Source organism: Panthera tigris, chromosome F2 (assembly GCF_018350195.1).
Source record: "Panthera tigris isolate Pti1 chromosome F2, P.tigris_Pti1_mat1.1, whole genome shotgun sequence".
Taxonomy (NCBI): domain Eukaryota; kingdom Metazoa; phylum Chordata; class Mammalia; order Carnivora; family Felidae; genus Panthera; species Panthera tigris.
Window position 1 is genome coordinate 63660110 of NC_056676.1, and position 26683 is coordinate 63686792.

Consider the following 26683-nt stretch of genomic DNA (forward strand, 5'->3'; position numbering starts at 1 on the left):
ACACCCAGTGCTCATCCCTACAGGTGCTCTCCTCAATGCCCATCACCCACCCTCCTTTCCCTCCCACCCCCCATCAACCCTCAGTTTATTCTCAGTTTTTAAGAGTCTCTTATGATTTGGCTCCCTCCCTAACTTTTTTTTCCTTCCCCTCCCCCATGGTCTTCTGTTAAGTTTCTCAGGATCCACCTAAGAGTGCAAATATATGGTATCTGTCTTTCTCTGTATGACTTATTTCACTTAGCACAACACTCTCCAGTTCCATCCGCGTTGCTACAAAAGGCCATAGTTCATTCTTTCTCATTGCCACATAGTATTCCATTGTGTATATAAACCACAATTTCTTTATCCATTCATAAAAATATGGAACGCTTCACGAATTTGCAGGTCATCCTTGCCCAAGGGCCACACTAATATTCTCTGTATCGTTCCAATTTCAGTATATGTGCTGCCGAAGTGAGCCTGGGATAAAAAGTTTTAAAGGACTGCATTTACTTGGATTTAATCATCTACAGTCTTTGCCACTCAGCAAGCTTGGAGTCTACCAAATATTTTTAAAACTTGGAATCTGCAAAATAATATGGTAATTCTTTTAATGGATGGATGGCTATCCATCCATTCATTCAACTACATAAGAAACGCTTACCCAATTCCTGCCGGGGTCAGGCTTCAGGGACTACAAAATGATTAAGACTTCACTCTTACATCTGAGGGATTCATAATCTCAATCACATAAGAGTAGGTGACTGGAAGTGCTGGAAGAGGAAATGTTCTGGGAGTTCCAAGGAGGGAGACATTGATGCTCCCTCCTAAAAGGAGGGTTGTGATAGAGGAGAGGTCATTTGTCCTGGAGTGGCAGCTGGGACTCTCCTAGTCACAGAAGAGGAGGAGGAAGGTACAAGAGGAAAGTAGTGGCACGGGCAAAGCTTAGGAACGGAAATAATACATCCAGAGAATGTTTGCCAGCTCTATGGGGCAAGTGTGTTGGTTGAAGAGGAAAACAGACATCACAGGAAAGAACAGCAGCGATGTGTGGCCACCCTTTAATCCCCACACCGAGGTGTATGAAACCACTAACAGTTTTTTACAAAACACGACTTCCTGAAACCTACATGCCATGCTTACATCACACCCATGGTCCAGGGTGTCTCCTCTTAAGCCAGGCAGTCATACAGTCATTGGTCCTCAGAAGACTTTTGGTGAGAGTTGTCTCTCCTGTGCCTGTACCGCAAAGACTAGGCCAACAGCTGAACCAGGGAACAAAATAACCCCTTCGATCCTGCACAGTAGACCTGGCCTCATTAGAACTGTTTCTGTATCTCCATTACCTCCTGTTTTAGGTTCCGTGTCCTGGTTGTACTGCACGTGCATCCAGGAACCACCGTAAATGTTTTCCGTAACAAGGTCATGAATTCACGCCCTTTATAGGGTTGTGTCCCATGACTTTATCTGAGCCCTTGATTTTTTTTTTTTTTTTTTTTTGCCATGTGGGGTGGCTGAAGAAGAAGGCTGGCAGAAGAAAGGTGGGGAAGGCATCCGGCAATCCACAGAATTGGCTGTGATGCTGACAGAGATGCTGGCCCTGTGGCAAGAATGTGATCTACATTGTTCTCGCTTCTCTCCCTTCTGATCCCTCACATCCCACTCTCTCTGTGTGCCTTTCTCAACTTGTAGCAGGAATCCCTTACTTCTTTCCAAGGCGGAGCTCAAGGCGCTAGCTCTACCCCATTAGCTACTTTTCACTAATGCTTCCCATGTTTAGCCAGTGCTTCCCACTCAGGCAACAACCTGGACTTTTGTGTGTCCCCCAAACTTGAAGCTCATTCCCTTTTGCTTTTCTTGGCCTCCTAGATAAAGATTGTTTTTTATAGACTGGCCCTAGCACTGACCCTCAAATTAAACCCTCATGCCTAGAGGCGCCTGGGTGGCTTAGTCAGTTAAGCATCAGGTCATGAGCCCTCAGTTTGAGGGTTCAAGCCCCGCATCGGGCTCCGTGTTGACAGCTCGGAGCCTGGAGCCTGCTTCAGATTCTGTGTATTCCTCTCTTTCTGCCCTTTCCCTGCTTGCGGTCTGTCTCCCTCTCTCAAAAATAAATAAACATTAAAAAAGAATGTGAAACGCTCATGCCCGTCTCAGCATTATTCCTGCTGGAATGAGCTGTATGTTTTCATTTAACTCTTCTCCTGTAGCTCCAACTTCACTCTGTGGTAACACCCACATTTTATTGAATGAGTATTCCAGCACTAGATATAAAGAGTTTGCTTTGTAAGAATTTCTTTGAATTTTAATTTAAGCATATGGTACATTATCTCCTTGGTGGATCTGAGTATGTATTTTGCAATTGAGGCTATGGTTTCTTATAACTTCAGTGCGTTTAAGTTGCCTTAATAATAAGGATATTTACATTTGTAAGTATTTACCAAATACCAGGTGTTACTTTATAAGCATTATCTTATTAAATCCTTAAACAATCCTGTGAGGTACGCAATTCCTATCCTCACTATAAAAGTCAGAGATCTTGAGGGGCGCCTGGGTGGCTCAGTCGGTTGAGCATCCGACTTCAGCTCAGGTCATGATCTCACAGTCTGTGAATTCGAGCCCCGTGTCAGGCTCTGTGCTGACAGCTCAGAGTCTGGAGCCTGCTTTGGATTCTGTGTATCCCTCTCTCTCTGCCCTTCCCCTGCTCATGTTCTGTCTCTCTCTGTCTCAAAAATAAATAAAAAAACATTTAAAAAAATTAAAAAAAAAAGTCAGAGATCTTGAGTCCCATACCCAGTTTACACAACTATACTTTAGTGTTTGTTATGCCACAATACTCTCTTGTTTGTTACTGGTGGACACACAAAGGATGCTGGATCCCCAACATTTAGAATGCTTAGTATGGTCTAGGAAAGACCAAGTGGTAATACATTATAACAGGAAAATCCCTCCCTGAGGAAGAAGACCACAGTTAGAGAATAGTTTCCCTCTATGTTCTCCCTCATTGGAAGCAGAGGACCAGGAAGCTCATATTTCTGCTGAGTAGTTGCTCAAGACCAGATCACTGGACTCTAGGCCAGCTTCAGGGGCAAGAGGCCTGTGTTTAGAAGGGCCTCATGCTTGGTTTACATGCTTTCTAATGCTGTCTTGAAATTCTTAATAATTTTTGAACGAGGGGCCCCACGGTTTTACTTGGCGGTAGGTTTCAGAAATTGTGTGGCCAGTCCTGACCACTCTGTAAGCTCCGTAAACACAGCCACCGTCTGTTTCGTTCACTGTTGTAGCCCTAACACCCAGGACAAGTCTGGCACAGAGCAGGTGCTTTGTGTGTGTTTGTGTATCCAGTAGTCCCCCCTTATTTGCAGTTTCGCTCTCTGTGGCATCAGTTACCTGTGACCAACTGCAGTCCAGAAGCAGCTGGCTCTCCTTCTGAAGTGTTGTCAGAGGTCAAATAATAATAGTCTGACACTAGGTCACAGTGCCTGCGTCATGCCCGTTGCTTCATCTCATCACATGGGCATTTTCTCATCTCACGTCACAAGAAGAGGGACATAGTACCAGACAATAAGAGTACAGGACAATATGGTATTTTGAGAGAGAGAGAAACCATATTCACAGAACTTTTGTTCCAGAATATTGTTATAATTGTTCTATTTTATTATTAGTTGCTGTTAATCCCTTACTATGCCTACATTTTTTTATTTTTATTTTTTTAATATAATTTATTATCAAGTTAGCTAACATACAGTGTATACAGCGTGCTCTTGGTTTCGGGGTTAGAGTCCTGTGATTCATTGCTTACATACAACACCCAGTGCTCATCCCAACAAGCGCCCTTCTCAATGCCCCAGATATCATGTTTTCACTCATGTGGAACTTGAGAAACTGTGCCTAATTTTTAAATTAAATGTTATCACAGGTATGTGTTTATAGGAAAAAACAGTTTCTATAGGGTTTGGTACTATCTGTAGTTTCAGGCATCTTAGTGGGGGTTGTGGAACAGATCCCCCCATGGAAAAGGGGGGGACTACTGTGTGTGTGTGTGTGTGTGCGCGCGTGTGTGTGTGTGTTTAATTTAATGAAAGATTGGACTGAAGCAGAAGCCAATGAGCTACTCAAGAGAGTCCACATTTTTGGTAAGAAGTTCATATTGGATTGAAGGTGGGAGAGTCTAGAATGTTTAGGGAACCAGACAAGAGTCCTTGGCTTTTACCAAGACTATTAGACAGCAGGGCATTGGTCTCAAAGGGAGTGACCTGAGAGCTAGATCCCTGTAGCTTTCGGAGACAGGGTTTGGACTCTAGTAAGTGGTTGAAACTGCCCTCACCCCCATGAGTCACATACTTGTACTCATATTGCTTATTTGTACCCGTGTGTGTGTGTTCACCACACAGTGAATCACTTGTCTGTCTGTTTGCTTTCTGTCCCACTTCTTGCTCTTCTCTGCTGTGATGGTTAGTTTTATGTGTCAACACAGCAAGGTTATGCTATCCATCTACTCAATTAAACACTCATCAACGTGCTGCTGTGAAAGTATTTGTAGAAGTGGTTTAGGTCTATAATCAGTACTGTCCTCTGAGATGCCTCTGATGCTCAGCACATCGCAACCCCTCTTCCTCCCGCCCCTCCACGTGGACCCGACCTTACTCTCGCCAACACGCCCAAAACCACGAAGCACACCCTGAGGGCTCCAGTATGCCCTGCATTCCTTCCTAGTAAACCCCACACTACACCCACTAGGCCTAGCCTGTGAGTGTTCCCCATGATGGGAAAAAAGGAGATTATCCTTGACAATCTGGGTGGGCCCCATCCAATCAGTTGAAAGGCTTTATCAGCAAGACTGAAGTTTCTCAGAGGAAGAAGAGGTCCACCCGTGGAGTGCAGCTTCAGGTCCAGCCTGCAACTCTCTCAGTGGTCCAGCCTGTCCTTCTCAGTGGTCTGTCTTGTTGGTTTCAGATTTGCCAACCCCCACAATCACATAAGTCAGTTCCTTGAACTAAATCAATCTCTCTCTCTACCCCCACCCCCACCCTCCAGCCGCCGGCTTCAGGAATAGAGTAAACAGCTGTTCTCTGTGATACTCCTTCCAAAATCATCTGGAAAAATAGTTATCTACCTTGAACATAATAAAATCAGTTTACTATATATCACTCAGGGTCAAGCAATACCTGGTAGTTCAGAGAGGACTGAGTATATGGAGCTGGTAACAAAGTCTTTGGAATAGCTGGACAGCCAAAGTGGGAATGAGGAACCAACCCTGGGGCATCAGTGGTTTGAAGCTCTTCTGGTTGTACAGCTGACGGGACCAAGAGAGGGTAGTGATGACAGCAGAGCTCAGGAGTGGGGAGCTTCTGAGGACCAGAACAGGAGGCAGAATCGTGGTAGGACAATAGGGAGCTTGGCCAATGGAAGAAGGGACTGGCAAGTAGGAGCTAGAACCAGACGAGGAACAGCTATTCCGGGAGACGGTTATCCAAAGAAGAAATACCTTGGCTATTCCATGTTCCCGCCCTCCAATTTCTACCTATGCCTCACATTGTTCTAATTTAAGTAGATAACAGTATCTACAGGAAAACTGAGAATCAAATGAAGTATCATATGAAAAGGAGGAAGCCTGGTTAGCACTACATAGAGTATTAATAGGAGTACATGTGGTGAAGTGCACACTGTTATTAACAGTGTACTCATTTTTTCTCTCTATCCATATTAAGACCTGAGGATCAAAGACATACATGCTATTCTAGATAGACTTTCCAGAGAGGTGTAGCAACTCTGGGACCTCCTTGCTCTCCGCCAGGAAGGAATGTCTAAGGATAACGCTGGATCCTCTGCTGGCCCTGCAGGGCTCATCAGCTATGAAATGATATCACTGCCATAGCAGCATATCCTTAACCAAGTCTGATCCCTGCTACCCCTGTGCTAATCATGAGTTTCAACTGCACACGACAGCACTTCCGATTCCCTGGAATGGGTTGTCTGTGAGGCATTCTACTTCCTTACAGGAAGCATCTGCAGAGGAGAGCATCACACAGAAGGTACACCATAAACAGCCCGACACTCAGCATCATGGAGTCTGAAACACACTTCTGTCTAGGATTTTCCTGGGTCTCTGGATCATCAGTAAGTTTTGAAAATTAGCCAGTCCAAACTCAAGAACATCCTTCTTGTCTTTTCATCATTCGCTTCCCACAGTTTATTCCTTACAGCATCTTCTTATGTGCTTTTCATTTGCCAAACGCTGTTGGATTTAGTCCGTTGCATCTCCACCTTAGAGAATCGGTGACCTTTTTCATTATACTCACTTTTCCCCTCTATCCATCTTAAGCCCTGAGGATCAAAGGCATACATGCTATTCTAGACAGATTTGCCAGAGAGGCATAGCCACTCCGGGACCTCCTTGCTCTCTGCCAGGAAGGAATGTCTAAGAATAACTCTGGCTTTATACTCACAATGTGGGGAGTGTACGGTTTTGGGTAGAAAACACATTAACCATGACAACACGAAGGGCTATAGATGTATTGCAGCTGGTATCAACAATTGCTCTGTTTTAGGAGTCTGTAAATACACTCATCCTGACCTCTTTTGCCTCCTCATACAAGCCTCGCCTCCAACAAATTCTGGAGTCCTCTCCAGCCTCATCTCCCTGAGTGTCCTACACAGTCCTGTCGGCACTCTTTTCTCTCCCACCCCCACAGGAACTCAGTTCTCTTTACATCTGCATGGCGTGCAAAGAGGTGTGACTTAGGTTAAAGGAAGCGGTTTCCTTAATAAGTAAACATGTGGTCTCAGTGGCTGCAAAGATCCATTCTCATTAAATTAAAATTGAAAAAGGGATCATCCTCTTGACAATGACGACGATGACAATGATGGTGATACAAGTAAAAAAAAAAATACCCATAGACCACTTGAGTTTAGTTTTACTATTTTCTCATTAAGAGAATATTATGGAACAATCTCTTCCTACTGCTTCTATTACAACAGTCACTAATTATCTACAGTTGACCCCACTCATAAGAAAAAACTAAGTCCCCTATAACACAGATTTTTTTTTTTAAGTGAGAAAAAAAGGCTGAAAGCTTTGCTAGAAGGCTACTCAGACAAAAAATAGAAACTGTCCTATGTCAGACTAAGAAGCTAAGCAATTTTGAAAAATCCATTCACATTGGAACAGGACATCCCAACTGAATGAGGTGCTATGTATGAAGCTAAGCAATTTTGAAAAATCCATTCACATTGGAACAGGACATCCCAACTGAATGAGGTGCTATGTATTCATTCATGGGACAGATGTCTCTGAGCACATGCTCTATGCCAAGCACCGTGTTAGGAACTGGGCACGTCGTGACAAGCAGAACCAGACAGCACTGCCCAGAGGGAGCTTATAGACTGGAAGGGGGGATAGATGCTACACAAACCATCAAACAAACAATAAATATACAATTATAAATGGTGATAAATGCTGCCACTAAGAGGCTTACATAGAAGTTCTACTAAGTCAAGTCCACTTTTTCCTACTCTGGAAGCTTTGCTATTCTCCTGTTTTGTTTTGTTTTTAATTTTTACTTCAATAGTTGACATGCAATGTTGTATTGGTTTTACATTTACGAAGCTTTCCTATTCTTAATTCTGAAATTCCCTTTGCACTGACTGCCATTAGAGGCAAGTGTTAACATGGTCAATGAATTTGACGGGCACACCTGGAATAAAAGATACACGGATGTTGCCAGCTTTCTGGATGTATTTTTGCAAACAGCAGATCCCTACAAATATGATCCTTCACCCACACCCTGTTCCCATGACTTTTTTGGGGGAGGGGATGTTTATACAGCTGTTAAAAAGAAAAAAGTCGGGGAGGGGGGAGAAACAGCTTTTGGGACTCACTCAAACAAAACAAAACAAAACAAAAAACAAAACAAAACAGAGAATCCAACCAAAACAGATAACTCCTATCCTGCTTTGATTTTCTACTTTCTCAGGCTTTAAAAAATCAGTTCAGAGAGTTTTCATTCACAGGGTGGATAGTGACTGACGAGACCGATGAGGTTCAGCAAAGTTCTGTTGTGGCCCCAGGAATGACATTCAAATGATTTAACAACCGCACAGCCACCCATTGAAGCGGGAGCTATGGGAAGCAAGCTGTCGGTCCCAAGCAGCGTGCACCAGCCTAGGAGCGGGCCTGGGAGGCAGCCTCGCCCTCTCCCATGGCACTTTTTTGGCCCTCCATCACGTTCCAGCACCCTTAGGTCTCACGACTGATTGCAGTATAACAAGGTCTTCCAGCCAATCAAACGTTTATTGAGCACATCCTGTGTCACTGAGCCCCAGGAAGTGGGTAGGTAAGAAGACACAAGCCATCCTTGTCTTCATGGAACTTGAGTCAGTGGTCAAACAAATGATTGCAAATTGCGATCATGAACAAAGCGGATGATGATATAAAAGAGCAGAGTGAGGGAAAGACTTCATTTTTTTTTTTTAACATTTATTTGTTTATCTTTGAGAGACAGAGAGAGAGCACAAGCGGGAGATGGGCAGAGAAAGAAGGAGACACAGAATCCGAAGCAGGCTCCAGGCTCCGAGCTATCGGCACCAAGCCCAACGTGGAGCTTGAACTCACAAACCATGAGATCATGACCTGAGCTGAAGTCGGACACTCAACCGACTGAGCCACACAGGCACCCCCGGAATGACTTCATTTACATAAACTCATTCTCACAAGGACTGTTAGGACTTAAAGGGTAAGTCTTGTATGAGGTATTTGCATCTTAAGAAGGGACAAACCACTAAGCCAAAGAAGTGAATCGTTAATGATGGGATTTCAGCCATAAAATGGCATAATGAGAAAATTATTTGGAGAGATGGCACATTGGACAGGGGTTTTTCCTAATCCCATAAATCACCTCATCTGGGAAACCATCCGGGGAGCCTATTTTTAAAGCTGGCCGAAATACACAAATACAAAAAAGTCCTTGTCTAGAAGGGGGGAAATGCTGAACTGTTCCAGAGGTTCCCTCTTAGGATAAGATCAAGCAGGAAGGAAGGAAGTTCTTTCAATGTTAATTGTACTCAATTCTGTATTGTTTGAGTTTTTAATGAGCCTTTATTACTTTTTTTTAATGTTTATTTATTTTTGAGAGAGAGACAGAGCATGAGTGGGGGAGGGGAAGAGAGAGAAGGAGACACAGAGTCTTTTTTTAAATTAATTTTTTATTGTTTATTTTTGAGAAAGAGAGAGAGACAGAGTGCAAGTGGGGGAGGCGCAGAGAGAGAGGGAGACACAGAATCTAAAGCAGGCTCCAGGCTCTGCTGTCAGAACAGAGCCAGATGTGGGGCTTCAACTCACAAACCATAAGATCATGGCCTGAGCCGAAGTCAGACGCTTAACCGACTGAGCCACCCAGGTGTCCCAAGGAGACACAGAATCTGAAGGAAGCTCCACACTCTGAGCTGTCAGCACAGACCCCAACACAGGGCTTGAATTCACCTGATCTCACGAACTGCGAGATCATGACCTGAGTTAGAGTTGGATGTTTGACTGAGCCACCCAGGCGCCCCTGATCACCATTTTGACTGGTAAGCTCTTAATGAGGATGTAAGTGATCAGCTAATTATGCAAAGCAAGAGTTTGGGAGCGCCACCAAGAAGGAAGCAGAGGCAGTTAATTTGCTCATGTCCACAGACATGGTCCACTATCATCGTGCCGTATGTGTAGACAGAGGACACAGGGATGATCCCATCCTGCAGTCTCAAAGGCCTACGATCTGCAGAGGACTAAAGTCCTAAAAACGGCTGTGGTTCTGCTTATTTACATATGGTTCAAACTAAACTCAAGACTTCACTTCAAAACAGAATATATATAGTATGCTGAAGTAAAAAGAGTCTCTTGGTAGATTTCCCAACTGTAAAATTCTTCATTAATTCTTCAAAGCTAAACCTTTCTCTCTTTAGGAGAGCACTACTTTGCCGGTGCTTATAACTGCCCACTGGGTAAGCTGTCTGCACACAGCCTAAAACCACCAGCTTGTACCATGTGCCTTTCCACTCCTCTCTGCTTCTCATGGCCTTATGTCATCCTTCCAGGGGAGAGTCTCCCTGATTCTCCAGGCTTATCTGGCCATTCTTCTCATTGGCTTTCTCAAACCCCGGGTTAATTCTCCATTCTCACCTTTTCATGTTTGCTCATAACAGAACCCCCATCTGTAATGCTCTCCTCCAATTTTTGCTGCGCCAAGCTTGTACCCACCCCTTCATGTCTGTGCACCTCCTCTAAAATACCCGTCTGCTTGTCATTAGCTGCAGAATCACTTGGTGTGCATTTACTCTCTGCCAAGGACCCAACTGGGTACAGTGGATACTACAGTGAAGACAAAGCAGGTCCCTACCTCCAGGAGCTTAGTGTCCAGTGAGGGAGATAAGAATAAAAAAGGGAAGTTGACAGGGGCACCTGGGTGGCTCAGTCAGTTAAGCATCCGACTGCGGCTCAGGTCACGATCTCGAGGTTCGAGCCCTGCATCAGGCTCTGTGCTGACGGCTCAGAGCCTGGAGCCTGCTTTGGATTGTGTCTCCCTCTCTCTCTGCCCCTTCCCCACTCACGCTCTCTCTCTCTCTCTCTCTCTCAAAAATAAATAAACGTTAAAAAAATTTTTTTAAAAAGTCGACAAATAATTCAAATTGTGATAGGTACTATATTAGTTTCCTATGGCTACTGTAACAGGTTACCACAACTTGGTGGCTTAAAACAACAGAAATCCATTTTCTTACAGCTCTGGAGGCTACAAGTCTGAAACTAGTGACATTGGCCAAAGTCAAGGTGCCCACAATCTCTACTCCTTCCAGAGGCTCTAGAGGAGAACTTTTTCTTTGCCTTTCTAGGCAAAGCTGTATCCACAGCTGTATTTGTTGTCGTCGTTGTTGTTGTTTTTGCATTCCTTGGCTCAAGGGCCCCCTTCCTCCAACTTCAAAGCCAGAGAACACAGGATCTTCTCTCCCTGAATGCGTTCCCCTGCTTCTGCGTGAAGTTTCTCTCTGCCTCCCTCTTATAAAGGTAAGAGGGATTGTGATTATACGGAGGGTCCACCAGGATAATCTAGGACTACCTCACAGCATGATCCTTAATCGCTTATTCTGTGATTACAGATTCAAATACCCCTTTTTTCACAGAAGATAATGTTCACAGGTTCCAGGACTTAAGACCTGGCTCTACCTGGAGGCCATTACTCAGGTTATCACAGAGCCTCTGCAGAAAACAAGCAGGATGGGAAGACAGGGCACTGCCTCTAAATGAGGTGGCCAGGGAAGGTGAATGCCATGAGGGAACTTTAAGTCAAGAATTAAAGAATGAGAACAAGTCTTGGTCTTTGATTTTTCATCAGTGTCCATCTCAAAATATAAATGTGCATTTAAAAAGTTCATCAGAATTCTATGTAAATAATTTATAATAATGGTGAGCCGCAGAACTGTGTCATTTCCATCTCAGGAGAATCTAGCTTATTACCCTTTGAAATGGTCAGGTGGACCAGATGACAATATGTGCATATGCAGATTTGTTTTTTGTATGCTTCTGAAGCTAATTGCTGGTTGATGCTTTGGCTAAAAACCCTGATTCTCTATTTATGTATGCCTCACTTCAAAACAAGTTTGAAGAATTAAATAACAATTTTGACAATGATAAAAGCCTTGATAAGGATATAGACCATTGGTCAATTCACTAAACATTCAGAGTAGCCATTCAACTGTCCGGAAAATCCACTTCTATTCATTTGTTCCAAATTATTGGATATTAGCCAATTGAGCCTTGAAATCTATAATTTAAAGAATTGTTAAGGGTTTGTGGTTATTTTGCAAATGTCAAAGATGTGTTTTACTAGTAAAAAATAGAAGATTGGTAAGAACTGTTGTTTCTTTTCTTTTTTAATAATAGATGCTTCTCTTTAAATATTAAATGCTTTTCTTGTCTTAGCAAAAGTAATAGCTATTGAAGAAGATGTTTGGAGTGCTGATAATGTTCTCTTTCTTGATCTAGATTCAAGTTACATGACCATGTTCACTTTGTTAAAATTCATCAAGCTGTACTGATAACATATGTACATATGCATGTATGATATTTATTAAAATTAAAAGATAGCAATTCATTTATTGCTGGAAAAATCAGAAAATGCAGTAGAGCAACAAGAAGTACATAAAAACCACCATTATTTCCTGAAAATTTTAGTTGGAACATTTCAATTCACCCATTCTTTTTTTTTTTCTTTTTTTCAACTTTTTTTTTTTAATTTTTTTTTATTTTTGGGACAGAGAGAGACAGAGCATGAATGGGGGAGGGGCAGAGAGAGAGGGAGACACAGAATCGGAAACAGGCTCCAGGCTCCGAGCCATCAGCCCAGAGCCTGACACGGGGCTCGAACTCACAGACCGCGAGATCGTGACCTGGTTGAAGTCGGACGCTTAACCGACTGCGCCACCCAGGCGCCCCTCAATTCACCCATTCTTTATCCATCCATTTATCTGTCTCTATGTGACAGACTGAAGATGGCCACAAACCCATCACTAGATGGAATCTCTTTCCTTTCTCCAGGCTGGCCCTGCGACTAGTTTTGACTACCAGCATGCAGCAGACATGATGCTTTAGAACTTTGAAGGTTGGGTTTTAGAGGTTCGCCACTTCTGCTTTTGTATACTTGGAACACTCCCTCCTGGGATCCTGCAAGCAGTCCAAATCATTCGGAGAAGGCACCCAGGGAACCAGCGTGCTCCAGCTGACAATCCCAGCTGAGGTGCCGGCTGACAACCAGGACCGACTCCCTGCCGTATGTGTGCGCCATCTTGAATGGGGTAACTCAGTCAAGTCCCCAGATGACTGCTGCCCCAGCTGCTAGCACATGGGGCACAAGTACTTTCTAGCTAAATCCAGTCAGCACACAGAATGGTGAGAGATAATAGAATGGTTGTTTTAAACCACTACCCCAATTAAAAATCATTCAACAGGTATAGAAATTACTGAGCAATAAAGAGCTGAAATTCTCTACTTGTACCTTGTTCTATTTACAAATTTATCATTTAATTTACCTACAAACTGTCTTGGTCAGCATGGTGTATTATCACTACAGTTTTGGGCTGGCCACGAGATGGGAGAAAACTGGGCTGGGCGTCAGCAAGTGGGATGGACCATCGCTACTAGCTTGTGGAGTGAAGGAAGCAGAAGTAAAAGCCACAGAGCAGGGCCATCCTGGGAAATCTGACTAGAGAGGAAGACAGAATGTGAGCCCAACACAGCCATGCCCAGTCTGGTTCAGCCTGAGAATGGGGAATTGGTAAACTGAAGCTGGAAGGAAAAGTAAACAGTTCAGGTGCAGGGTAAAACATGCCTCCACGTCCCCACACTCATGAGAGGGAAAGAGCTTGGTGTCCAAGGGACACAGAGGAGGAGGGGCATAGCAGTTAGGCTGGGTGGGGTCTCCCAGTACTGCACTCTCACTTGGGGAATGATCTGAAATCTTGGTGAAGAATGGGGCCAGCTCCTGCTATCATCATTAGAGTGGTCTCAGGTGGGAGGGGGTAGCCAGCATGGAGGGGGTGCATTACATACCCAATGGTGAACTTAAATGTTAGAATTTAGATTTCACTAGTCAAATGAGGATGAAAATATCTGATATTCTAAGACATCTTGCTTGGATGAGACAATCTTAAATAACCTTAAAAAACAAAACAAAACAAAACCCAACCCGTGTCAATTATAAGTGTGTTACCAACAATACCTCACAGACATCCTTAAGTCATGCTGAGGATGACGCCATCTCCAACCTCATCACAGGCCTCATGTTAAAAAGCAAAGACCCCTCATTCTAAAGCCCTTTACAAAACAAAAAGTACAAAGTAATGTGTACCACAAACAACTTTATCCATTTCCTGTGTCTCCCCCCCCATCCACAACTCTTATTGTGAGCCCTGCCTGGGGTTGCAGCGGGTGGTCAGGATCATCAGCTATGCACATAACTGGTTAAGAAATCACAGTGTTGTTATGTTTTGAAGCTGCCACAGCAAAACAGCCTCCTCAAAATGAACTGCTTTGGTCACATGTTAATGGCACAGAGAAGCTCTGCCTAATCATTTTGATCTGTCTACAAGATGTGCCTGCCAGCCTACACGTGTTTTCCACTTGGTTCAATCATCCCAGGCTTGGCAGTACGAGCCCTCAGACAGTCACAAGCATATGGCTGTCTCGAGTAATAAAGGTGATAGCCAGATAAGGCTCCCAGAATCTGGGGACTACTTTCTTTCCACTGGGTCTTTAGGCTTGAGGCACAAAAAGACTTCATTAAATTCCATTTAGTGTGCTTTCACCAAAAGCAGTAAAGCAGATTTTTTGGTTGGTTGTTCATTTTGTCTGTTTTAGGAAGAAGCGTCCTAAAGCAGAGGCTTTTGTATTTTTTAATCTGCGACTCACAGTAATGAAGACCTTTTAAACCACAAGCCAGTTCGCCCATAGGCGTGCATGTGTGTGTGAAAATGGAAATGACCGTTTTCACAAAACAGTATTTCTACTGATGGTGAATTTGATACGTGAGTCTGACCAGACTCTGGTGACAGTTGTTTGATCCAAACAGTCTAGGTGTTGCCATGAAAGTATTTTATTTAATGTGATTAACCTTTAAATCAGTACACTTTGAGTAACGGAGATTAGCCTCCATAATGTGGGTGGGGCTAATTCAATCAGCTGAAGACCTAAAAAAGAAAAGATGAGGTCCCACAAAGAGGAAAGATTCTGTCTTTAGGTTGCCTTTGGACTCAAGATTGCAGCTATAACTCAGGCTGTTGAGCTTCCAACTTTGGCTCAGGTCATGATGTCACGGTTCGTGAGCTGGAGCCCCACGCCAGGCTCTGTGCTGACAGCTCGGAGCCTGGAGCCTGCTTCAGATTCTGTGTCTCCCTCTCCCTGCCCCTCCTCCACTCGTGCTCTATCTCTCTCTCAAAAATAAATAAACATGAAAAATAATAATAATAAGGGGCGCCTGGATGGCTCAGTAGGTTGAGTGTCCAACTTCGGCTCAGGTCATGATCTCGCGGTTTGTGAGTTCGAGTCCCGCGTTGGGCTCTGTGCTGATGGCTCAGAGCCTGGAGCCTGCTTCGGATTCTGTGTTTCACTCTCTCTCTGCCCCTCCCCTGCTCAGGCTCTGTCTCTCTCTGTCTCAAAAATAAATAAAACACTTAAAAAAAATAAAATAATAATAATAATAAAAAAAAGAACGCAGCTGTAAAATCCTGCCAGCTTGCCAGCCTGCCATGAAGATTTTGGTCTCTCTCATTCTCTCTCTCTCTCTCTGTATGTGTGTGTATGTGTATATATATCCTATTAATTGTTTCTCTGGAGAATCGTCATACACTATGTAAAACACATGATATTTTTTATTTATTTTTTTTAATGTTTATTTTTGAGAGAGAGGGCACGAAAAGGGGAGGGGCAGAGAGAGAGGGGGACAGAGGGTCCGAAATAGGCTCTGCGCTGACAACAGTGAGCTTCATGTGGGACTTGAACTCATGAACCAAACTCAGGGGCTCAACCGACTGAGCCACCCAGGCACCCCAAACACATGATATTTTCTATTTCATTCTAATTAATTGAAAGAAAAATGTTGTTTGCAATCCACTCTAATAAGTTATGGCTTTTAAAAACCAGCTTTATTATCATGTGATTTACATACCACAACCTTTATCCATTTGAAGTGTATAATTCAACGATTCTCATTGTATGTATAGCCTTGTGCAGCCATCACCTTAATCTAATTTTAGAATATTTCTATTATCCTCAAAAGAAGCCTTAGCATAGTCATTCTCTAGTTATCACTTGTTTTCTGAAAAGCACTGTTCTAAAGCAGTGTTTCTCGAAGTGTGATTCAAAACCAGCACCATTAGAGTTGTCTGTGAACTTGTTAAAAATGTAAATTCTTGGACCCTCAACCCGGACCTCCTGAATCAGAAACCTCGGGGTAGAGCCCAGCCATGTAGGTGGTGATTCAAGAAACATTCCGGGTGATTCTAGCACGTGGGAAAGTTTAAGAACCACTGTCCTCTAGAACATGACCTGAGAGGAGGAGGCTTTGTGCCCATGTGCTCTGTGCTCCCAGATGACAAGGGGCATCTGCTGAGCGCCATGTTGCCCTGAGGTCCTATGGGATTCAAGTTTCATTCAGAAATCACCTTGACATGTTTAGACCTAAGATTCAGTTTGGTGATTAATTCACTAATCCCTTGGAGGAAGGGCTTGTCCTAACAGAATTAGGAAATGGTTGCTTGAAGTTCCTATTTCCCGGGTGGCGGGTTTTGACCATGGATGCTGAAGAAGAGGTGTTCCCACCCTTCTCCACAGGGACTAAGAGCATCGTCAGGCTAGGGTTTTGGGGGAAAGGAATCCTGCTCCTCCTGGAGGTTCTGTATCCAACAGTCTGCAAGGGGCAGGTTGCTTTGGTCCAGACACTCTGCGAAAAAGGAAAAATGACGCATATGGGCCTGAATAAAGAGGGGAGTAGAAGATGAGGATGCAGAGGCCTCATGGAACCCAAAGACCATGAGGAAAGCTGAGCACAGACCAAAGACCATGAGGAAAATTTCCCCTTCTGAAAAGGGGAAAACCAGCAGATGTGCTCTCCCATCTTTGCATTTATCTTGACTTTGCATATGGCGTCCCTTGCTTTCTCAAGGCTCATGGAGGAGCTCTCAGTATGTGAGTCTCCATCACCTGTCAGTTAGCCTTCCACAGCTACGTGGCCCACTCTCCAGTCTTTCCAAATGTCAACTCTTCTTTTCTCATGTGGTCATGTCATAGGCCACTGATTAGCCTACAGATCGTGAGCTTACAGCTTTTGTGTCTTATATTCATACACTCTACAATTCCACAAACAGAGGCATCGGATCTGAAGACTGAACAACAGTAACTATTTCGGGGTAAGACACCTAGAAATCAGGATTCAAAGGCAGGCGCTTGTTTCCAGTAAGGTGTGCTTCTTTATTCAAGCCATCACTATTCCAGAGACTATGAATACACATACTATGCATGCCGTAAGTTGTTCTTCAAGGAGTGAAAGTGCTTGAAACCTCACAAGGAGTGACATCTTGAATCCCAAAGATGAGGTCCACACTGCATTGTCATCTCTACTTTCCCATTAACAAGGATGTAATCTTGGATTGGTACAGAATACTCCTGAACCAACATTCCTCATATTTGAGAAGTATAGAGTGGGCGATGTATAAAATTCCTTCCACCTCTATATTTACTAGACTCATCGGTGTTGACTCAGCAGTTCCTTGTCTCTAAACCTTGGCGGAGCAGCAAGAGGTTGAATCCTCCGCACTGGACAAACGCACACGGCCTCCATCTGCTTTCAGGAGTCAGTGTGCTCCCCACCCTTCATAACTTGCTCTGGAAGGAGATTTCACTCACTCCATCTTCCATGAAGAAGTACTTGCAGGAAGTAGACAACCTTGCAGGAAGTAGGCACAAGACTAATAGGTGGGAATACGTAGTTCCCAGCGACCCTTACGATGTCTGATTATGCTTCTTCAGAACTTTCACTTCAGATAAGAGTAATGTACGTTCACAAGACAATCTGTGACATGTAACCTTGGTTAGTGCTTGTTGTGTGTTCAACTCCTTTTCTATCCAGTGCTTTTTAGGGGTCCCTGCTTAGAGGATGCCCTGTAGATGTTTACTTAAGTTGATGAAGACGGCATCATGTTTCAAAACTGAATTATAAAAGGGACCCTTCTAAAAAGATTCTTATTTGTTAAGCAAAGTCCAGATGAGAAAAAACCTGGTACCGCTCTAATGTGAGGCTGCATGGACTGTGTATGGAATTACGCTGTACAAGGGTGAATTTAACCCATGTGATACAAGCCTTAAGGACTCTTTGAGACAATTAGAAAAAGGCGCCCTCTTCTGGGCAAAGTAGCCCTGCAGGCAGACTGCCTCTAAAAAAAGCCCTTTCCTTTGGTGGGGTCAGGCTCCTGCCACCATCCGTAACAGGAGGCTTGGCAAATAGAATGTCAGTTGGATTTTCCCCCTAATAGCCCCCACTTCTGGGCACCTTTGCAGAGTGTACAAACTGTACAACCTTACACAGCAGTTCTTAGTGAATACCAGTTGCATAAATACAAACAGAGCAGACCAAGGCTTTGCAGTGAGCTTTTTATGCGCTTTAAAGCAATAACTACTACTTTAAAAGTTTACACTGAGACATACATATTTCCGTCTAAAACATTACATTGCTTTTTTATTTTTCCTGGTTGCTTTTTAGTTAAAGAGAAGACCAGATTTGGGTCTTCAACAAGAAATAGACAATAAGATGTTTGTGACTAGTCTGGTAACCCAAAGTGGCTAAACTTCCACCTGCCAGTACAATTGAAGGTCTCTGGCCATTCAGGTAAAATTTTCAATAAGTTGTCTTTTTTTTTTTAAGTTTATTTATTGTTTATTATTTTGAGAGAGAGAATCTGAAGTAGGTTTGGTGTTGTCATTGCAAAGCCTGAGGCGAGGTTCAAACCCACAAACTGGGAGATCATGACCTAAGTGGAAATGGTTATTCCACTGAGCCGCCCAGACACCCCTCCATGAGTTGTCTTTAAAAGAAAATTGATCAAATTGAGTATTTTCTGTATGTCGTAAAGTCAGGTGGTGGCAAGAAGTCAACATGACAATGCACAAGAAAGTGCTTTTAAATTCTGGAGACTCCCATAAATGCTAGTCACTTTAATGGGCTAGTTAGCCAGGGCCAAGCTTAACAAGAAGCCAACAGCAGCATTCCTGTTTCAATCAGGGAAAATGGAAGAATGCTTTCTATTCTCCCTATTATGTAACACTGGTACAAAAGTACTATCAGTCTAGGAAAAGGAATAAAATAGGGACATAAAAAAAATTGGAGGACAGAGGTGAAAGTATCATATTTTAGGGCTGAGATGATTGCATATCAGAAAAACCCAAGGCTGGCAACTGGAAAAATGATATAAACAACAGAAGAATTCAACAAGTTGGCTAGGAACAAAATTAACATGTGGAAATCATGGCCTTCATATATGCAAAGTTAGTGAAAGTTAAAATTAAAAAAAGATCCTGTGTATAACAGCTAAAGGTAAATAAGAATTAAAAAAAGTACAAAATCACATAAAGAACATTTTAAAAACCTAATGGAAGGCCACAAAGAAAATCTAAACAAATATCCAGTTCTCGGAAGGGAATATTCATTGTCATAAAGATGTCACTCCTCCCCAAATTCATCTATAAACTTAAAGGCACTAATATCTTGAAAATCCTTGTGTTCCAAACACCTAAACATGTTGGGCAAAATCTGACATGAACGAATACGTGAAAGCCTCAGGGGCAAATATAAAAGAGGGAAGTGATGTGGAGCAATGAGCTGGTGCTATGGACAAGCTGGAATAGAAAGGCTGGGAAAGAATGAAGGAGAGGTAGTTGGTCTCCATAACCCAAAACAGGTTTTGTAGCTCCTTGGGATCAGCTACCTTGCAACTCCACGGGTGGCCTTGTCTACAAGTTGAGAGGTTGTAATTGATGTCTATGCATAAATCTGAACCTGTTAAGGGCTTCACAGCTAGTGAAAGAGTAGACAGAAAAAAACTATCTTCACAGCATCCTATCATTTGAATATGATAAAAGTTCTCCTCTGATTATTTAAACCATAGCCTGAGGACTCATGAGAGTCTGGAGTTGATTTTTCTATAGCCTACAGGATCCAGGAAACCCCAAGCAGGGTTAATTACCGAAAACATTGGCCAGAGCCTTTGAAACTCTGGAAGCACCTGGCAGATCATTCCGGATAAAGCTGCTCTGTAGGGACACACCTTTAACCCCCACAGGTGGTATTCCCACAGTTAAACACCCAACAGAGATGAGCTCACAGTCCAAAATTTCAAAGCACATGTGATGAAACTCCATGAGAAAGAGTTAACAGACACATCAGTTTGGGTTCTTAGACCATTAACGTAAGTTATCGGCTAAATTGTGTCTCCGCTCACCCCTAAGTGTATACGTTGAGGTCTCACCTTCTACGTATCTAAGAATGTGATTGTATTTGGAGACAGGAGTTCTTTAAAGACCCAATTAACTTACAGTGAGGTCATTAGGGTGGGGCTAAATCCAACAGGACTGTCATCTTTATGAGAAGAGTAGATTAGGAGACAGACACATACAGGGAGAAGAACATGTGAAGACACTGGGAGAAGACCAGTGTCCATCCACAAGCCAAAGAGAGGTCTCAGAAGAAACTAACACTACTGACACCTATCTCAAACTTCTCACCTCCAGAAGCGTAAGAGAATAAGCTTCTGTTGTTTAAGCTACTTAGGCTGTGGTATGTTGTTTTGGCAGCCTCGGTAAACAAATACAATGCACTATAATACAAGAAAGGACAGACATGTAACAGAAGTCTGTCTAAAGTATTAGAGGCCATACACATAGAATAAGACAAGGACTCTTACTGAAAAACCAAACACTAAAGGAGTGCTTCATGAAAAAATAAGCTGAATCCCCAAGGAAGAAGTGGGAGTAAAGAATAATGGAGAGCAAAGAAACCAGTCAACTTACGGGCAGACCCAAGCAGGTTACCATTGCTGGATAACAAAAGTAATGACTGGTCTGGGGAGTGTAAAATGAAGTGGTACATAAGACTGAACAAAATAACATGGAAGACAGGAGTGGACCAAAAGCTTCCTAAGATCCTTGTATTTGATGGGAATGGGTTACAGACATTAACGTTGTTTGGATTTTAAGCCATGTATGTGCATCAAAAATTAAAGGGTTAACTGTGAAACGAACAAAGACTGTATAATTTCCAAAATAAGTAGAAAGGAAAAATAAGAAGCAAAATAAAATAAACAACATAAAACACGAAACGAAATAAAAACAAAAACAAAACAGACACAAGAACCAAATAAAAATAAGAAAAATAAGAAGCAGTCAAGAAAAGAACAAACTAAAAGCAAAGATCCTAACATAGGAAGAACTCAGTGTAAAACTGCCTGCTTCTTTCTTGAGCAGTCATGCTTCATGTTCCTTAAACTGAGGGAAACGATGGGGCAGCCCAGGCATACAGCCCTGTGCTAAAGCATTTCTCTCCCCAAAGTCCTGTGGGGTCACCAAGGGACCACCTGCCAGCTATCATCCCGCCACCTGTATCATCAGGCTGGAGCAGGATGCCCTGAGCCATCAGAAGGCACTGCTGCTGCTTAGGTTTGCAAGTCCAACCCAGCCTGCCTCCCATCATCATGGGAACCACTCTTGCAAAATCCATAATCACGTTGAAAAATGAATGGAGAGGCGCCTGGGTGGCTCAGTCGCTTAAATGTCTGACTCTTGATTTTGGCTCAGGTCATGATCTCACATTTGTGAGCTCCACGCTCAGCACAGAGCCTGCTTAAGATTCTCTCTCCCTCTCTCTCTTCCTCCGCCCCACTCTCTCTCTAAAATAAAAAATACAAAAAAAGAAAACTGAATGGAAAATAGTGTTCACAATGAGCACACATCGATTTTTAAAAAGAATTTTTTTTTTAATCACCAACATGAATAAAAAACAAACCAGATCAGGGGCACCTGGGTAGCTCAGTCAGTTGAGTGACCGACTTCAGTGCAGGTCATGATCACGTGGTTTGTGAGTTTAAGCCCTGCATGGGGCTCTGTACTGACAGCTCAGAGCCTGCAGCCTGCTTCAGATTCCGGGTCTCCCTTTCTCTCTGCCCCTTCCCCACTCACGTTCTGCCCCTCTCTCTCCATTTCTCTCTCTCTTAAAAATAAACATTAAAAAATTTAAAAAAAACAGATCAATCCTCTCATTTACTCTTCCTCCTCTTCTGCTTGGGAGGGAGGAAAGGGAGATGTGTCTCAATTTATGTCATATTCCATGTCTGTATACATGGATATTCCAGTACTTCTGGGTCACTGTTCTGCCTGATGGTCCTCAAGCTTTGTAGAAAATACTTGAAAAACTGGCTCCGTACTCCCTGGAATCATAGCACACATCTGCTGCCTCATGAGAAAGTAAGCATCCCTAAAGGTACCAGAAGTGAGACTTAATTCATATTTTCCGCCCAAATCTTTTCTTTTGTAATACTCTATGAGGCCGGACCAATGTGCTTAACCACCTGATCTCACCTGTAACCAACTAATCACAGAAAGCCTTATACAGTTATTTAATCGAACAGGATTGTGTTTTGCCTTGCACATGTTCTCTGTGGATCACTACTTGATTTTGAAACTTCTCATTTTGTTGTTTCCTTCCTTAATCAACTTATAAATCAGCTACTTGAGGACAAGGACTATGTTTTACATTTACAGCCCACTAACACCCTTGAGCAAGACTGTTCCTATAGCAAGCAATCACAGAAAATTTGCTGAATTTTCCTCATAATGCTAAACAGAGCACTCATGAAATTAATGCCAGTTGTTATCAGTTCATCTACCACTAAGCTTGGAATCAATTACATCTTTCTTCATGGTCACTTTTAGCCACTGACTGGCCAGTTAACAAAGAGTGGAAAAAAGAGGGAAACAGCAAAATCAAAAGTTATCAAATAGCAATTAGAAGCTCCAGGGGGAAAAAAGTCGACAAAGAAACTAGAACCATTATTTTAAACTATTTTTGAATATTTGCAGAGGGTTTTTTTTTTTTTTTAACGTTCCCTATGACAATCTGAGAAGAAAATTAAATCAGAGAAAGAAAAATCACCTCGGAGACACGAAGTGATGGGAAACCAACTATGGCAGATATGTGATATGTGGCAATGTTCCTTCAGGTTTGCTGGAAAGCACCTAGGACTGCTTTCTCTTCTGTTTATTAGTGGGGTTGGTTGGTTTTTACCTAAAGATACCTCCTTCAAGATTAGCCCATATATCTTCTTTATACAGCCTTCCATGAGTCTCTCCAAACAGTGAATGCCTGGCTTTCCATTAGATTTCACCCCTTGCAGCACAGGTCATGGGCGTCTATAGTTGACTGCTAAAATGTAACTGCAGGGCTGGACAGAGCACTGGAATTTATTTTTTGTCTCCACCTGTACAATGTTATTCCTGGGAATAATAACGATAATAATAACAGCAACAGCAACTATCACCATTAATGAGATCTCATTATATCAGATGTTGCTATGGTCTGAATGTTTGTGTCCCCTCAAAATTCATGTGTTGATATCCTAATCCCCAACGTGATGGTATTAGGAGGTGGGGACTTTGGAGGGGAGTACGCCATGAGAGCAGAGGCCTTAGGAGTGAGATTAGCCCTCTTATAAGAGATCCCACAGATCGCTCTCCCCTTCCCCGATGTGGGATACAAGGAGGCGTTTGCCACCCAGAAGAGAGCCCTCACCCTACCAACCTGGAACCCTGATCTTGGACGCCCAGCCTCCAGAGCTGTGAGAGATGTGTTTCTGTTGTTTATAAGCCACCCCGTCTGTGTTATTTTAGCAGAGCAGCCCAAAAGGACGAAGACGGATGTAATTAGCACTTTGCATACATTATAGCATTTCATCTTCACAAAACCTTTATGAAGCGGTATACCCCTTTTCACTCTTCTTAAAATGGAATTTAGGAACATGAGAGTAGCCTGCCTGGGTCACACAGCTAGTAACTCATAAAACCAGAGTAACTAAGTTCTTCTTTACCACAATATAATATAGAGGTGGTTATCAAGCCTCAGTGCGTGTCAGGGTCTCCGGCGACCGACTGAAAATTCATGTTCTCAGACCCCACCCACTGGCCGATTCTGATTCAGTAGGTTTGGGGTAGGACCGGGAAAGCTACATTTCTACCTCGAACCATTGTCTCTCTGGGCATCGTCTCTGATGGAGCTCCGTACTCCCCCACAGTGCTTCCTCACCAGAGGCTCGATCACTGATGGGGAATGGATGAATGTAACATTTATCGACATTCATACAGATTAAGCATGTGACATTCTTCACGTCTGTCTCTACGCGGGTAAAGATGGAAAATGTCAATGGTGAGACTGATTTAGGAAGCATGATGTCAAACACGTTCACAGGGATTTCTTTATATCAGGGCTTCTCAGAGCCTTTAATATAAGCAAAATATTAATGGTAAAATACAATATTTGCTTCAAAGTCATTTGGTCATGGATTCTATTCCTTCATTTAACTCTTACCTGACCCCCTTTAAACTGCAACAGGGGCGCCTGGGTGGCTCAGTCGGTTAAGCGTCCGACTTCGACTCAGGTCATGATCTCACAGTTCGTGGGTTTGAGCCCTGTGTCAGACTGTGCTGAAAGCTCGGAGGCTGGAGCCTGCTTTGGATTCTCTCTCTCTCTCTCTCTCTCTCTCTCTCTCTCTGTCCTTCCCCTGCTTGTGCTTTCTCTCTCAAAAATAAACATTAAAAAAAATCAACTGTAACAACAGAATTTGGAGAATAGTGTCTTGGAAAATTAATAGTAAGAGCTTACATTTATATGGGGCTCTACACTTTATAAAGTTCCTTCACATGCATTATTATCATTACCATTTCCAGGGGTGGATACAGGAGCTCAGAGAGACTAGCAATGGTTCACCTAAGAAGAAAGAGCTCATAAAGCAGAGTGAGCATCCGAACTGGGCCCTTGGGCTCCGTATCCACTGTTTATCCAGGGCACCAGGTGAGTACTTTCCTTTCGCATATAACCTAGTGCTTAGGGGAAGCAATGCAATATAGTGCAAGGCTATTTCTCTCTTCGCCTCAGTTTTCTCATCTGTAAAATGAGGCATTTGGAACAAATTTAAAGAAGTACCTCACCCAAAGTCAAAAAGCTATCTTTAGCAGCATGACTTGTACAATCAATTTTCATAACTCCTTAAGGAGTCCAACAGATTTGTCTTGAACTGGGAGCCAGTAACTGTGCCAGGAACTCTGGGTGCAATAGAAGAGGCACGAATCCTTCTCTGACACAATATTATGTCTTCCAAAATGTGCTGGTAGAAAATGTTGTGTGCAACTGCCTTTCGAAAAATTGCTTCCCAGGCCAGACTAGCGTGCCCTTTTGTGCCCTGGCTTTGGCCTGCCAGCTCCTGGGCAAAAAAAGAAAAAAAAAAAAAAAAAAGACAACACAGCACTGCCTTGAAATATCACCAGTGTCCTTGTGGTCAGTGCCACATGGCCATGCCTGAAGGTCTTAAATCTACTGTTACTCAACAGCAGGGCTGGAAGTCAGCTTCCCTTTGATAATAAAAGCTATTACCTGACTCTTTAAACAGTTCAACCTTCCTCCCTATTTCACAGTTCATAAGGCACCTCTCAGATGTGGAGGGATTTTTTATTTAAGAGGAGATATAAGATAGCATATTTTTTCCACCTCTTGATTGCTTATTACTTCCCATAAGCTATGAAATGGTGATCCTGCAACACAGCTTTTCTAATTGCTCACGTCTGTTAAGATGCCAGTGCACCGGGCATCTTGCTGCCCTCCCGACTCCATCTCATTGTGCGTCCGGCTTTAGCACTGCCAGAGCCCGGGTTAATATGTACACCATGCAACTCATTAGCTGTATGTTAGTATCAGAGCCAAGAATCAATGTGATGGATCCAACAATATGTCGGGGCTTGGGTCAGAGTCTCAGCTGAGGACTCATCAAATGCAGAGGTCAGCAGCTTGGCACCGGCTCTACAGCATACACTGAGCGCATTGTGCTCAAAGTAGCCATTGGGGAAGACGACAAATATGAAGCTTCATTAAAAGTCGAGGGGAGGAAAAATCCCTTTGCAGGACCCACGGACCTTCACGGTTATCGATGTGCCTCTCTGCTCACATGAGAAATGTATCGGGTTTATCACACACACACACACACACACACAAAAGTGGCATTATCATATTTCCAAGAATCAAATACCAATTCATTAGGAATCCAAGCAAGGAGCCCCAAGGTCAGGGTTAAAAGATTTAGAACATGTCTTCAAATCCGATGTTATTTTTATGCTTTGAATGACATAAACTGGTTTAAGCCTAATGGAGGTAAAATGATCACAGCATGTGTTTCTCCTTTCTGATTTATTTCCTCCCTCACCGCCTCTCTTCCTTCCTTCCTTTTCTTTCTCATTTCTTCTTTCCTTCCTATCAATTTCTTCCTTTAGCTCTTACTAAGGAGCTAATAATAAAGAGCTCTTTAAAAAACTATCTGTTCTTCCCAGAGTGGGGCCTCTCAAATCACCCCCTGTGATGCATCACTTGGCACACAAATACTGCTCCCACACTTCCTATCATCTCCTCTTGGAGGACAACCAACCTTAGTAGGAGTGGAAAAGTTACATTAGGAAGGAAAGGCTTCCTCAGATCTCCATGCCGGTCATGTTTCTAAGTAATGACTTAATAGGACCTTCTGGGTAGGACAGTCATCCTTTTACTAACAGATTCCCTTTTCTTCAAGGGTAGAACACTGAACAGGTACCACCAGCAGCTGGTGATTTGGGAGATGATTACCTGACCCAACAGGAGTGTTTAAGATTAGCTTGAGTTTCACAGGCATGGTTTGGAAAAGAAAAGGAAACAACAGCAACAACAACAACTCCATGTTTAAAATTACAGGGCGTGCAAGGCTCACATTTTCATAAATCCACTTAGAAATGATCACATCCTCACAGGGGGTCAAGGAATGCCTGGGTGGCTCAGTCGGCTAAGTGTCCGCCTTCAGCTCAGGGCACAATCTCCCTGTTTGGGGGTTTGAGCCCCGCATCAGG

General features: G+C 43.1%; 1 protein-coding gene and 1 non-coding gene across 3 annotated transcripts in view; both read right to left on the bottom strand.

Annotated features, from left to right (window-relative positions):
- The window catches only part of SNTB1 (syntrophin beta 1), a 234924-nt gene that overhangs the window by 49493 nt on the left and 158748 nt on the right, over positions 1–26683 (bottom strand). The window lies entirely within an intron of this gene.
- Positions 355–459, bottom strand: LOC122235200. Its single transcript, XR_006213326.1, has one exon. It is a non-coding gene; the product is annotated as a U6 spliceosomal RNA (small nuclear RNA).